Raw genomic sequence first — 15768 nt, 5'->3', positions numbered from 1 at the left:
AAGCATTGAAATTTTTTACCACGCAAAGATCGACAGGAGAATATTGTTTGACATACCCTGTTGTACCACCAAGTTAACAGTATTGCAAACCGAACATTAACTTATATTCCTTTAAATACCACTACTTAAGGCTATTGTACTAATAACCTACAAAACGAAGAGGGCATTTCAGTAGGAGGTAGAATGATTAGGTGCAAACGGTTTGCTGTTGATATGGCGCTTGTTGCAGAATCTGAAGGGAAAATAAATAAGTTGTTAGAAAACTTGAGAAAGAGCTTTGAAGAATACGGGGTGAAAATAAATGTTAGAGAGACAAAAGCCATGGTGATTGGAACGAAGGGGTCTGTATGAAAAATAAAAGTGGGAGGGGAGCAAATAGAATAGATGACCGATACTTGGGTATTATTATTAGTGATGATGTGAGGTGCGAACGTGAAATAAAAGCAAGGATAGGAATGGCGAAACAAGCTTTTAGGAGGAAGAAAAGTCTGTTTTGTGGGACCTTGAATAAAGAGCTGAGAAAAAGGCTTATAGAATGCTTCGTGTGGTGTACAGTACTGTATGTATCAGAAACGTGGACATTGCGTAAAAGTGATGAAAGACGACTAAAAGCTTTCGAAATGTGGGTGTAGAGAAGAATGGAAAGAATTAACTGGGTCGAGCGAAAAACGAAGGAGAAAGTGTTAGAAATGGTCAAGGAGTGAAGAACAATTTTAAATATTATTAAGAAGAGGAAGAGAAACTGGCTGGGACATTGGGTAAGAAGAGACTCTATCACGAGGGACAGGTTAGAGGATATGGTGATAGGAAAGAGAGGGGGAGGGGCGAAGGAGACTACAATTAATGAACGATATCAAAACAGAAATCGTACGTGAGGACGAAGAGGTTAGCAGAGGACCGTGGAGCATGAAAGCTTCTCAGTTGCAGCAACTGACCTACCAATAATGGCAGAAAACCTATGATGATGATGATGATAAGGCTATTGCATATTTCGAATCTACACGTTAAAAGGAAATTTACAATATTAGATTTGTTATTCAGTGTTGCAAACTCAAAACGTTACAATATCAGAAACACCATTATTTTGGTTTCGTCTACAGCAGTAACAACACAAGTGAGAGGGACTGGACAATGCATATCTAAAGTACTTTAGCTCCTAACACTATGATCATTGTAGGATGGATTTCGAATTAATAAAATCAAAGATATAAGAGATTGAAAATTTGACTTTCTTTTCAAAAGCCTTTGTTTTGGAAAACCGCTTAGAGATATATGTCATTGTATTTTTTACATGTGAAAATGATAATGCTGTTTACAACAATTTGATAACTCAAACCGTTGTGGAGATATGATAAATACTAGTAAAATTTACAACATTGGTTAAAACTGTGTAATTCCGAGAACTTGCTATAGTTACATGTAGCAAAAATATTGTCATAGAAGCAAAGTAAATCAAATTTCTTTTTAAAAGTTCCCACAAACATGCCATCTTAAGCAATATATCAAATTTCACTTTTTTATATCTCGGGAATGGTTTGAGATACCAAGTAGTTGTAAACGGCATTATGATCTATATGTCTATTGAAAATTATCTACGTAAATCGATGTTCCATTTCTTTGAAAAAAGTCAATTTTAGTTCCTTGTAGCTTTGTTTCTACTGATTCCAAATAAGTCTTATGACGAGCGCAGTATTTGATACTAAGGTACTTTGCATATGAGTTGGATTTGTAAATTACTTTTGTAGACCCTTCCAAAATTGTGTTGCTTTTCAATGTTTGTAATAACGTCCTTAGTTTGCAACACTGTATCATAAGTATAGAATTGTAACTTTTCAGTTCACATGTAGATTTGAAATATGTAGTAAATAACATTCCATTGTGCTATTTGAAAAATAAAACTTTATATTGGGTTGCCAACACGGTTTATCTAGTGGTATTGAATGTCAAACAATGCCCCTTGTCGATATTTGCATGGTACGAAATTTCAGTTCAACAGTTACAAGGGTGTATTGAGGTAAAGGGTTCACCCTATATGTAGACAAACAGGTAGATAGATGAGCGGCTCGGAGGAACATAATGATATGTCACAGTTTCTATTTTTCGAGTAAACTGGGAAACAAGGTTCAATATTCCCATGCAATTCAATGCAATGACACATGCTTTCCCTGCCATCTGTAGGTACACTTCTGAGATTAAACTACCTACATACTCTTCTTTGGTTCGATCACAACCTATTCCTCCTAATAACTCAATTTCTCCGACGCGGCGCTTACCATTACGTTCACCCAAGCCGCTGATATATAGATATGTATATTTGCAAGCATGTACTGTTGTATATTCTGGGTTTGTTTACACATTAATGCACACATACGTGTCCTTAAAGTTTGAATTAAAGTTATGTTGCAGCGACTTTGAACAAAATTAGCTTTGCTTTCTCTCAGTAAAGTTGCTTCAGCCGCGTGACTGTGAGGTCAAAAGTGAACCATTCTCGGATAAACTGAGACGATTTTTCACCCTATCATGTGCCATTGGTTATCGTCTTTGAGTGCCTGCATATGAAGCCATGTAATTAGTAGATCTGAGTACCTCTGTGGGAATATTGTCTTTTGACGTTTCTGTTCATAAGATACCGTATATTCATAGGCATTCTGTTAAGTGGCACGGTGGCTCAGTTTAGAGCGCTTACATCTGGTACGTGGAATCCTTCAATGTCATAGAATAGTCCTTTAAACGCTGGCTTTACGTACAATCTAATCATTCTTTGTGCATTTGTGTGTGTGATTGCGAACTCTTTTCAATGTTCTTGCGGCGAATGGAAAGGGAATAAATTGGGTGAAGCCAACTTGCAAGTTGCGTGCAGTTTTCTTAAGAAAATTTCCTTCGATTGACATTAAATTTTCCATTTTCTTATTAAATTTTCTCTAGTTGTCTATTGTTTCGACATACACAGACAAACTATCGCAATTGTGTTAGTTTATTCCTGAAGAACAAAGAAACATACAAGTATTTATATTGGCCAATCAGTCAGCCCAAGAATTTCCCTCGATCTTCACGTTTTATCGAAAAAATCCCTTTTTTACTTAATTTACGTACGAAATTTCCCTAGATTAGGGAAAATTCCCTCGAACTAATTGTGTGTTGAATTGAAGTAAGAAAGGAAGGAGAGACTAAGAGGGTGGAATACTTTCTACTGCTCGCTGGAGGAAGATTGACTCGTTGCTTCAAGGACGAGAGAGCTCCTCAGTAGGTTTTCGATGCTATGTACATACGCATAACAAATAATTATGAACGAAACAAATAAAATAATTTCTTAATAATGCACTTTACGATTTTTGGAATTTAATAATCCATGATATGTTAATGCGCTTTTATTTCATTTTTTTAAGCACGTAAGAAATGTTCTTGAATTACATTTTCTTGATATACCTGTGAAGAATACATGCGAAGCCATAAATATTTAAGTGTTACACATGTAATTAAAAAAAAAACTATAAAAATACAAATAAGTACAGAATATAAAACTTTACAAATAAGCTGCATAAACACAAATTTCTCTTACTTTACTACTAAAGGTAACAACTGTTGTAGTTTTGAGTCAGTTGTGAAGTCATATAGGGTAAATTTAAGACAAAGAAAAGTAATAGAAATTCAGAAAATTCAGTTCCCGTTAGACTTGCCAAACTGCATTAGACTATATTTTGGAGCTATGATTACCAAGGTTCAATTCCCGATATGAGAACGTGTGATTCAGTTTCTCCGTTAAGCATTAAAGCTACACCTTAGTGTCAAAAAGGAATGATCGAGTGAATTACTTACTGGCTTCAGAGCCGATCGAATTCAAATGCATACTTGAATTTCAGTATATTATCATCTCCTTCTTTCACAGGTTAATAAATACAGCAGAGTCAAGATAACTCGGCCACACCTTGTCAGGGCGAAAAAACCTGTGCACAGACCCGTTCAAGGTCATTGCCGGGTATTTTTCTGAGGTCTGTCTTAGAAATATCACGTAAATTACTGTGCAGTGTGAATTCATTAAGGGTAATTAGGGAGGGGGTTTGTTTAAGGGTAATTGGGGAGGGGATTTGTTTAAGGGTAATTAGGGAGGGAGTCTGTTTAAGGTAATTAGGGAGGGAGTTTGTTTAAGGGTAATTAGGGAGGGAGTCTGTTTAAGGTAATTAGGGAGGGAGTTTGTTTAAGGGTAATTAGGGAGGGAGTTTGTTTAAGGGTAATTAGGGAGGGAGTTTCTCGAGCAACCAATAAGTACAAGTACAATACTGTATTTTCTGATGATACATTCATACTTATTCTTTTCTAACCCCTTTTCTAATAACCCGGCATTTTCACAAACTCGGTCACCCTTCGGTCCACATTAGGCTGAGTTTTCGGGACTCTACTGTAACTTATTATAAACATACAAGAAGTGAAGCTAGTTAACTTTCCACCATTACTTAGTTTTCATATTCATTTCTAATTACACTCTTAATAAATATGTATGTAACCGAATGACATTTACAGAATCGATTAAGAAATTAATATCATCCCCTATGAGCTAGTGGTAACCATCTCGGCTGGTCTAGTGGCTAGCGCGTGCGCCTTGGTGTACGTGCTCCTGGGATCGATTTCCGGTGGTCGAGTCTTTGAAATTTGAACTGTTCTCGATATTTCTGTGTTCGTTGTTTTGTCATTATAGGTTACTTGAGAAATGAGTAAAAATGAAGAAAAAAACTAATAGTAAGTAGTTAAGTAAGTTAACAAAGTCCGTTAAAAATAAAGTGGTTACCTCGTGCGGTCATTGTGTGCATCGTTCAGGATTCGATTCCGGTGCAAGTGCACAAAAAAATAAATTCACAATAATTCACCTTCATTAATCATTCATCCGCTCTCGCCTAAAGGGAAAAACTGATGGATGATAAAATAAAATTTTATTCCGTGAAGAAATTCAAACAGAAGACATCGCGTGAGCAGTGTTGGCAATTGTTTTCAACTTCTGGAATTCTTTAACCTGAGAAATGTATTTAAGTTCGGTAATTTTGTATGTAAGGCATACATTGAATACACGATTATACAGTGCTAAATTCCTTGTTGTTTTTCTGTAATGCCTTCAAAGTGAAAATCCACTAGAGGTCTCAAAGTCCAGAAGTTTTCCAGTTTTACTGCCACTCCCTCTTATAGAACTCTACAGCTAGCACTGAATGTAAGCGAAAAAAAAATTTGGCGGAGCGTTCTTGTGAAAGTCTAAATATCAAACAAAACAATTACATTTAAGAAACAACTTTTCAGGCGGCCTGATTGGCATGATATATTGCCAAAATTCATATAGTTATAATTTAGAGAAGTGTATCCAAATGCTGTAAGCTGAACTCTACTCCCTTTCAATGAAGAACAAGAAAAATGATAGAAAGATCACTGGTAGTAGAACGTCAATGCTAGGAAATAACTATCTATAACTTGAAATAGTATAAGTGGATGGCCCCCTTCCCTTTTATTATTTACTATATTCCCAAATGTTCCATCTTGTGTGGAATGAGGCTCCCGATTTGCAGCGCAAAATTTTCGTCAGGAGCACTCTTCTTGGTAGCACAACAGCACTCTTCTACGTAGCACCCAGCAAACAGATTATGCTAGGCATAGTTGTCTCGCACCCCAGAACAATGACAATATGGTAATGTAACTAAGAACAAAATATAGTCCCTGAGAGGCAATGGTCATCTAGACTTATTTAAAGGTTTTATGTGGTAAAAATTTATTGAATCAATGGAAAACTATCATGAAACTGAATTATGCTTGTATAGTATAGTATTAATAATTTTCGCTTACAATATAGTGTGAATCAGCGTTTTCTACTGGCGTAGGAATACAAAAACGACAGTATCTAGCCCGCAAAGGGACGTGAGTGTACATTACGGAGGCTATGGTGCGTGATGGACACTGTTCCGAATGATGCTATAAGCATCAATATCAATATTAATTATTAGTGACCATCTAATATTTTCTTTGGTGAGATGTTACGCAAAAATATTGAAAAGTTAAAATGCAATTACGAGTATAGTCATGGAGTAATTATGTCCGTATAATGTAAAAAAAAAAAAAAAAAAAAAAAAGTTAAATATCGCCAACCTCAGCTTACGAACATAGAACCATGTGGTTGTAAGAAGAGAAGGAATGGAAAGAAACACTTTTATCGTATCATCATTAATTAAAATGTGCTGCATCCCAAGAATCTATCTACAAAGCAAAAGTATTCATCAAGAACTAGAGATGCAAGGGCTCGAAAAAACAAAAAACGGCTTTTTTGAAAAAAAAAACTCGGCTTTTTCTGCTTCGCTTTTTTGCTTGGGAAATTTTGGGCTTTTTTGAAAATTTTCCTTTAAAGTGATAAAGAAGACTTTATTTCGCTTCTCTTCAACAAAAAACTCATTTAATTATTGGTTGATACAGATAATAATATGAAACCTCGAAAATAAACCAGGAATTTCAAAAACATTTCTTTTTATTCTTAACATATTTACATTATGAATTCCAAACAATTAACCAATATATGTAATAACATTTTAACCTCTTATATATAATAAGTACTTTTAAAAAATGATACACAAATAACTAGCAAAAATGTATGTAGTATTTTTACTTCAAAGTATCACACGCCCTCAAAGTATCACAAGCAAAATAAAGAAAATCATGAGATAAATCTGCACATCAAGAGCTTCATTTCGGGTGGTTCTGTACATTCTTGAAATTTTTCAGTTAAGTTTTAACTTTCATATACATTGTATGAATATTTCGAACAAATTTTTCACTGATTTATAACATACGTAATAATCTGTAACCACCTATCAGGTGCTTCGGATCTGAAAAATCGGTAAAGCTCCAAATTCTGTAATGCACTGATTGTTCCTTAAGCTTGTTCAGAATCGGGAAAGTATCAAATTTTCTGTTTATGGATGATATACGTAATAAACAGTTCAACTGAGCGTATGGTTTCCTAGGCTGTAGAATATATAACCACTATCACGGTTTACCCAGTCCTGAAGGTTTCTCAATGTTTAACAAGAAAATTTGACATATAGTTACAAAACTTTTTTTTTACCAAAAAAAAAAAACTATGGAATACATTTAGAATTAATCTGGTAGAATCAATCAATCACTGTTCCAATTCACAAGAAAGATGACCAAATTGATAGTAATAATTATCGAGGCATTTCTCTTAACATTCTATTAATGATTGCCCTCATACGCAGATGAAATTATTGGAGATCATCAGTGTGGATTTAGTCGAAATCGACCAGATATTTACCATTCGACAAATACTCGAAAAGAAATGGGAATATATTACCCAATACAACTGTTTATTGATTTTAGAAAGGCTTACAACTCGGTTAGGAGGGAAACATTGTACAACATTCTTACAGAATTTGGAATACCGAAAAAGTTATATTTATTAAGTGTTTAAATGCATCCCAGAATAAAGTCCGAGTAGAAGGGTCGAGATTGGCCTGAAACAATGATATGCATTATCGCCGTTATTATTCTTCTTTGTTCCGGAGTACGCTATAAGAAAAATCAAAGATAGGAACCAGGGCCTAGAGTTGAATGGTAAATCTGATGATGTAAATCTGATAGAAGAACAATTGAAAGAATTGCTGGGGCCTTATTAAACACTTGCAGGGACATGAGTAAATGCAGTGAAATATAAATACAAGGAAGTTCACAAGGATCGTAATACGGCAAATTATGAATGCGTTAAAATAACAATTAATACTTTCGACAAAGTGGATACTTTCAAATATCTTGGATCAGTATTACCAGACCAAAATCATACCCACAAAGAAATTAAATGTCGACTGAAATCAGGAAATTATTATTATTCAGTTCAAAATATTTTGTCGTCGCGAATTCTGTCAAGGAATTTAAAGCTTAAAATATATAAAATGATAATCATGCCTGTTATGCTTTATGGTTGTGAAACATGGTCGCTTACGCTGTGGGAAGAACGCAGACTGTATTATATTTGAGAATAAAATTCTGAGACGAATATTTGGACCCAAGAGGAACGGGAATGAGGAATGCCGGAAACTTCATAAGGAGGAACTACATAATTTATACGGTTTACCAAGCATCGTTAGAGTCATCAAGTTTAGGAGGCTCAGGTGGGTAGGTCATGTAGCCAGAATGGAAGAAAGTAGGAATACTTTCAAAGTTTTAACTGGAAATCCAATCGTGAAACGTCCATTAGGAAAACCCAGGCCGAGATGGGAGGACAATATTAAGATGGATCTAGCCGAAATAGGAATACAGAGTAGAAACTGGATTGAATTGGATAAGGACAGAAGTCAATGGAGAGCTTTTGTGGCCATAGAGAAAGTGAGAGTTAAGCACAACTGGACAACAAACATGAGTGAGTGGTTAGCTTTCGCGCTTCTGTAGTGAAGTCCGGGATTCAACCCCGCATTCGACCATTTTGACAAAAGTTTTTCTTAATTCCATCTGTGAATGTAGAGATAGTGCGTGTACTGTGAGTCCTGGCCGACTTCCTTTCTAATCGTTTTTAAATCTTTGTTATTTCTAATTACCAGCACTAATGGATTTGCGAAGAGGGTTAGGGTGGGGATGTCTTTCGGATTGAAGCCTCTACCCCGAAATTACGGAACTTCTAAACCAAACTAAATATTAGTTTTGCCTTTACTCATAAACTTCAACCTGTCCTCAAATAAGAAAAATAGGAATTTTAAGAAAAAAAATAAGCATTAATAAGAAAAGCCCCTCCCAAAATACTTTTCTAAATCCGCCATTAATTATCAGTATAAAATGGTCTTCAATGTTGTATCTGGAAGATTATAGCTGATATATAAACGAAACGAAATATTTGTTATGCCTGTACTTATAAACTTAAGCTCCTCTTAAATAAAAGTTAGGAATTTTTAGAAAAACCAAACATTGTTCTGAAAAACCCCTCCCAAATATTTTTCTAAATCCGATATTGATTATTTCTATCAAATGGTATTCAAGGTTGTGTCCGGAAGATTATTGTTAAATCGTTGCACAGCTACAGTAACGGAAATGTGGAAGTACGCTCTGACAGATATATTGAAAAACGTACGCTCTGATGAATATATTGAAAAACATAAGTTTAATTATGTGCTAGAAGCTAGAGTACTAAGCTCTAAAAGGTAAAACACGGATGACTAAAAAGAAATGATCTAGAGAGGAAAAAATGTCGATAATTCAGAAGTTAAAATAAAGTTAAGTAGCTTCTAAAATTGTCCTCAAATACTACGTACTTTATGTTTACTTTAATTCATAAACCATGTGCTCCATCCATCATGATGAATTCCAGAGCGAAATAAGGCATTTAGGTCATGGAATCTTATGTAACTTTAGAGTATACTTTAAGAAAGCTATTTAAACAGAAAAATCATGAAAATGAAAAAAGCCAAAATTTCCAAAATTCTCGTTTTTTTCCCAAAAAGCCAGTTTTTTATGTGCAAAAAACCATCAATTTAAAAAAGCCGGCTTTTTTGCATCTCTATCAAGAACTCCCCCTCTTCCCAATACCTTATTAGTGTGTGTGAAATAGTGTAGTGTTATAAGTGAAAACAAAGTAAAACAAAGTGCGCATTTATATTATAATTGTAGTAAGTAAATAAGCGGGTTTTTTGACAAAATATTATCATTATTGCTATTAATACAATCGTAACTTTTCCGAAAAAAGTTACAATAATGGCAATATCCGTAAACCTTGTTTTATATTGTAATGTGGGCACGTAAGTATTTCGTTATGTTGTAATAACTATGTTAGTTAAAGCTTGCGGAAAATAAATACATTTCAATTCCGTGCACATTTAGATATTTGATTGGATCAAAATGCATCTTTTTAAATAAATATATGTAGGGTAAAACGTTATGTGTGTGTCAAAATAACAATTAAGTATTCTTTTATACTGGCACTCTCATAAGTTGTTTCCTTTGAAATCACGTAATTGAAAACATTAACCATCCAATGTTATAGTAGTTCAAATTATGAAGTATATATGCAGTTGGCATAGATTTACTTTAAGTCAACCATGAGTGATAAGTAATTAAAGTAGAAGGTATAATATTTGTTTAACCTGGTTGGTACAAAAGTAAATATAAAATTTTTGGTTAATGCTTTATGCTAACCAGATTTACCCTATGTATTAACGTCCAAACAACTGACTAACCACCAAGCATTTAATGAAATTAGCATCCCAAACTAAAAGGAACTCTAACGACCTTAGGAAATAACGTGAAACCCAACGTTTCGCGTTATAGAAATGTCTTCCCAAACAGGGGCATACGAGAATGAAACCCGATCACGTTATAAAAAAGGCGTTCTCGCACAGAGACTCGAATCCGTTCCCTTTATGATAGGAGAGAAATGATAGAGGGTTAGAAAGAGTTTGTTTTCATTCTAGTAATGATGTTTCCAAGATATTTGGGTTTCTGCATGTCACTACACCTTTTGTTTGATCCGGGCCAAAGACGAGGACCATGTTAGTAGCTTCTCGTCCAACGACGGTTTGTCATTTGAAAGTCTTATTTTAAGTGAAAAAAAAAAAAAAGATATACAGCCTAAAAGATGAATATATGTAACAATGATTTTGTCTCATATTCTTTAGTTTGCATTCTTTGCAGATTTTTTAATGTTTTTAAATGAATAATTTATCCACTCACTAAATAAGAAACATACAAAAACATATTTTGCGCCTTCTGACTCACAGCAGATAATGTACGCTAACAACCCCAAGAAAGGGATCAGGCGAACAGTAGTCATGGGCTATCTGTTGACAAAAAGTAAATTTTCTCAAACTCGCCCAAAACGAAAAACAAAAGAGAAAATTAAGAGACTGCCTATTCACGGGCTCGAACATTTGGCTGATGTTCAAATGCCGACAATCTCTGATGAAACTGACGACGCATGCATACAATGCTTCTACCTCCCTTTTAATACATAGTACATAATAACAATATTCAGGGCGGCGATTAGGGGGGGCAAAGGGGGGCAGTTGCCCCCCCCCCACTTTTTTTATGTAACCCATTTATGTATATAGTTTCATTTGGAAATGTAAAGTTTTTGTATGTATTACTGGTTCATAGAAAAAAAAGGTGCCATATACTATTCGCCGTTGCGTGAGTACGTGATGGTTATCCTCCCGTGGAGTTAAGAAAGCTGCAGAAATTGAGTTTTAATTACCACGGAAAATAACCCCAAAATTAACCTATTGAAACACAACAATTTCAACACACTTTCACTTCTTACAAGGATTCAATATATTAATCAGCTGCTTTATATTTTAAGATGTTCATGAGCAAGGAATCTAATCTCTGTTTAAGAGTACAAAGGGTTAGTACCTACTTGCGTTGGTCTTGTCAATTTAATTAATAAAATATGAAATACGATATACGGTATTTTAACAAAAAAAAAAAAGATAGTATCCTATTAGTTATACAACCTTCCATCAAGTCTTGCCCCCTCACTTTTAACGTCCAATCGCCGCCACTGACAATATTAGATAAATAATGTGTTAGAAAAATACCAAACAAAATAAACATTCATTTCAAACACAACAAAATAGTTATGAATCAGCTCGGAGTTCCGATTATTTTGCCGATCTCAAACTTTGGAAAAGTATGAAAGACACTGATATTTTATTATTGGTGTTGCTCAATAATAATAATAATAATAATAATAATAATAATAATAATAATAATAATAATAATAATAATAATAATAATAATAATAATAATAATGTGACTTGTTTCACGGTGCGAAACCTAAAGTAAACTTCCAAACTATGAGGATTTAATACCCAAACTTGAAATAGTACATCTATATAACTACTGGATGCAATGGAGGAATAAGATCAAAAGTAGAACATATTCCTCGGACACTGAATAGTTTCCTAAAAACCGTTTCTCGATATTTCTAACTATCTTCACAACTATGAAAATCAATATTGAAACCTGAAGCAGTACTAAATTTCAACCACTTCTGGTTACGTACTGTGGTGCGAATGATAAATTCTCTTCAGACGCTTGAATCAATTTAAAAATAACATTTGTCACTATTACTGTTTTTATGGCGACCACTGTTAAAATCGGAAATGGTTGATTTTCACCCCTTCCGGTTTGAATAGATAGAACCAGAGGAGATGGAACACATTCGTGAGACGCTGGATTCATTGAATGTCGCGGGTAGTCATGATATGTTCACTTCATACGCTACATCGATTACAAAAACCCGCTGATCCCTATCTGTCACCGTTTTTGTTATATGGCGTCAAACGTCGAAGCAAGAACTGGTTGATTTCTACCACTTCAAGAACTTGTGGTTAATTGGTTAGCGTATACGCCTCTAGCATAGGACACCCAAGTTCAATTCCCAGCGGGAACTCATGCTGTTCGGATCCCACGCTAAGCTGTAGTCCACATCTCATAGCCTCGCTACTGAAAGGGACGTTAAACTCAATCAATTCAACGTATTACTTGATTAAAACGTCAGTGAAGGAGACGAAAATATTCTTGAGTTGCTGAAATGATTGAAAAAATCGCTTCTCGCTATCCTTTACCATTCTTGTTCTATGGAAATTTGTATTGAAACCGGTATTCTAACTTGTTTGAACATTTCAACCACTTCCAGTTCCCATAGTATTGTGGGTGGTAACGAAATGTTTCCGTTTTAGTTATTATTATTATTATTATTATTATTATTATTATTATTATTATTATTATTATTATTATTATTATTATTATTATTATTATTATTATTATTATTATTATTATACTTCCAAACATTGCTATGCATAAGTGTCAGAAGTCTTATAGAATGGATATGTATTAGAGAATGTAGTTTACTCTCTGGGAGTGAGTTCTTTCTTAAACCCTGTTGAGTTGTTTATGTATTCCATAAATAAATATTTCTCTAACAACCCTATAGTAAAATTTCTAATTTAAAAAATCACAAGAGATATTGTTCTCTTGGTTTTCCTTCGATAGAAAATATCTAAAACAAAGGTGTTTATATTTCGTAAATAAATGTTTCTGCAATAACTGTAGCATAGTATGAAAGAAGGTATCCCGTAACTTTTATTTAGTTTCATTCTATGGAAATGTATGTTTGATCAATTAATTAGCTCCCTTCCTGTATCCAGTGACTTCTTTTTTATTATTATTTCAGGTTTACAGTAGGCTTTTTCCTTGCTGGAAGAGGCGGCGAAGACCAGGCCCAATTCTCAGTGGAAACTGGGAATTGCTGGAACCAGAATGGCAAGCGCCTTCTCTGTTGATAGCAATGAGAAGCCATCAACCACCAGATGTTGAAGAGGCACTTCAGGACATTCCAGGAGAAATGTATATGGCTGACATTATCTTAAATGATCTGGGTCCGGAGATAGAGGAGCTGGCTGAAGGAGAACCAGATGATGCGGAGGTGGCCGTCGGAATTCCCGTGAATCAACAGAACGAGGATCATCAAGACTGGCCAGCCTTTCATGATCTGAAAGAGTTTCTCGAGATGAAAGTCCGAGGTGCGTATTTTGTAAAATAAAAATAGTGAATAACCTTTTTTCCTTCTGTGTATTATGTTCAAACCAATCAATAATCCATAATTTTGGATAGAACAAAGATGAGAGTGAAGCAAATAGAATGGAGCTTACATCTTCATTATATAGAAAAGTAGAAGCTGGTAGTTTCTCAAACATTCTTCTTTTAAACATTCGTCTGTGTTACATATTAATACCTTTAAGATTCTGATGGCGACATTACAAGAACATGGATAGAAGTTCTCATAAAACAATAAAAGTACAAAACAGTTAATACTAACATACTGTCGAAGTTTGTACGAATTGATTTAACTGAAATGAGAATTTTTCCAGGAAATGACGAATGTAACCGTTATAGTTCGCTATCGTAAAAAAAAAAAAAAAAAAAAAAAAAAAAAAAGATGAAGGTGATATTTAGTACAGAGATGCACACTTTGAAATACCAAGTCTGAAAGGATTCAACTCAATAGGTGAAGAGGGTGTTTAATAAATTAAGACAAACTATAAGTCAGACGTAGGTAGTGCCACTTACATATGTATGATATATCGAAATGTTTCGCTCTCTTACTGAGTTGAATAATATATAGAATGATTAATGCTTATATTGATCTTATAAAGGAAAAAAACGTAATTAAAACATGTTAACAATTGATGCCATTATTAACTAACAGAGGGCGTAATTAATAAACTGAAGTAAGTAGAAGTGATCGAGATGGATGAAACTGAATTATCTTCATTAACAATCTCTCATTGATTTCCTCAACTACACGGGGTCTCGACTCCCTAATGGCATCATTGCGATCCATCCAATAACTAGAAAGTGGAACAAAGATAGTCACAAAGTTTCTCCAGACGGCAGATACAAAATATTCTTTGTTACGGTATGACTATCCATTTAACCCAAGGCAAAACATTGCTGAAAGTTGTTAATCTTGTGACAAAGAGATGCCTCTCGCAATATCATCCGTTGCTCTATTTAAAGTCCGAAGGCTTGAAGACATCTTATTCCAACCAGTTGTTCCTTTAGGAAAGGATATCTTCAAACGTCGGGAGAATACATTTACACACACTGATGACTTGAGTGGTTCCGAGGAATCAGCAAGTGAATCTTCAGATTCTGAACATAATAACAGCAAGTACGACTTCAGTTCTAGATCAACTGACGGAGAACAGAGCATTGGTAATTCAGATTCGCCAGTCAAATCTCCACCTCAAAAGCCTGCCCACGCAGTTACAATTACAGTAGATCTACTTGTTCATAAGTTCAAGTTTGTGAATGAAGAGATGGAGACCACAAGAGTTTATTTAGTTTGAAAATCATCTTCTTGACTTCTTTCCATTTGCACGAAATGATGACTGTTGTCACGTACATTTACTGAAACCTCAGTTGTTAACATGTTGCAAGCGACAGTCTCAGTCAACGTTCATGGTTTATTTGGGACTATCAAAGATTAAGAGAGTACTTTACTGTAATGGTATACTCCATTCACACTGCGAGGGTGGAATGGGTTGTCTCTCGTACTTAGTCACCTGTGACAAAAGAATAAAACTACAAAAGCTAAACTGATTCAGGATAAACTAAACATCATCCTACAAGGCCATGGTTGCAGATATCCCTGAATTTTGTTCTTTGTAAGCTTACGAAGGAATATCTGCAAATAATTTCCCAGTATCTGAGTTCGCGTTAAATTACGTTCATTTATCACCAAATACTCTTTAATATAAAATTACTTTTCATATACCGGTACGTAACTTGGAAATGCATATTATGCATCATAAAATTTGATTTCATTGCTTAATTGTCACCATTTTTTCTAGTTTTCTCAAGTTCGTGTCCCGATTATCTGCCATTATGCTCATAAACGTGTAATTAATGAATGCCTTATGAGCTTACTAGAAGGGACCATCATCTTAAATACGCAGTTGAATCTGAGCCGGCGGAAAACGTTCCGGCCACGTGTTCTTCGATTATAGTATCTTATGAAATACAAATTATTGAATATTACATGTAAAACTAGGACTACATTGCTTACATGATAATAATTATTTCCTTAAACTATACATGTAGAAACATGGATTATAACAGAAATAATGTTGACAAACGAAACATGGAAAAAATTATTTGTTATAAGCAAAAGTAAACAATTGTTTTAACAAATATACACCTTTACCTATATAATTGGAAGAGAGTCTATATCATTAATCT

Source organism: Thermobia domestica, unplaced genomic scaffold, assembly GCF_964235325.1.
Source record: "Thermobia domestica unplaced genomic scaffold, izTheDome1.hap1.1 HAP1_SCAFFOLD_282, whole genome shotgun sequence".
NCBI lineage: Eukaryota > Metazoa > Arthropoda > Insecta > Zygentoma > Lepismatidae > Thermobia > Thermobia domestica.
This window is presented reverse-complemented; position numbering follows the sequence as displayed.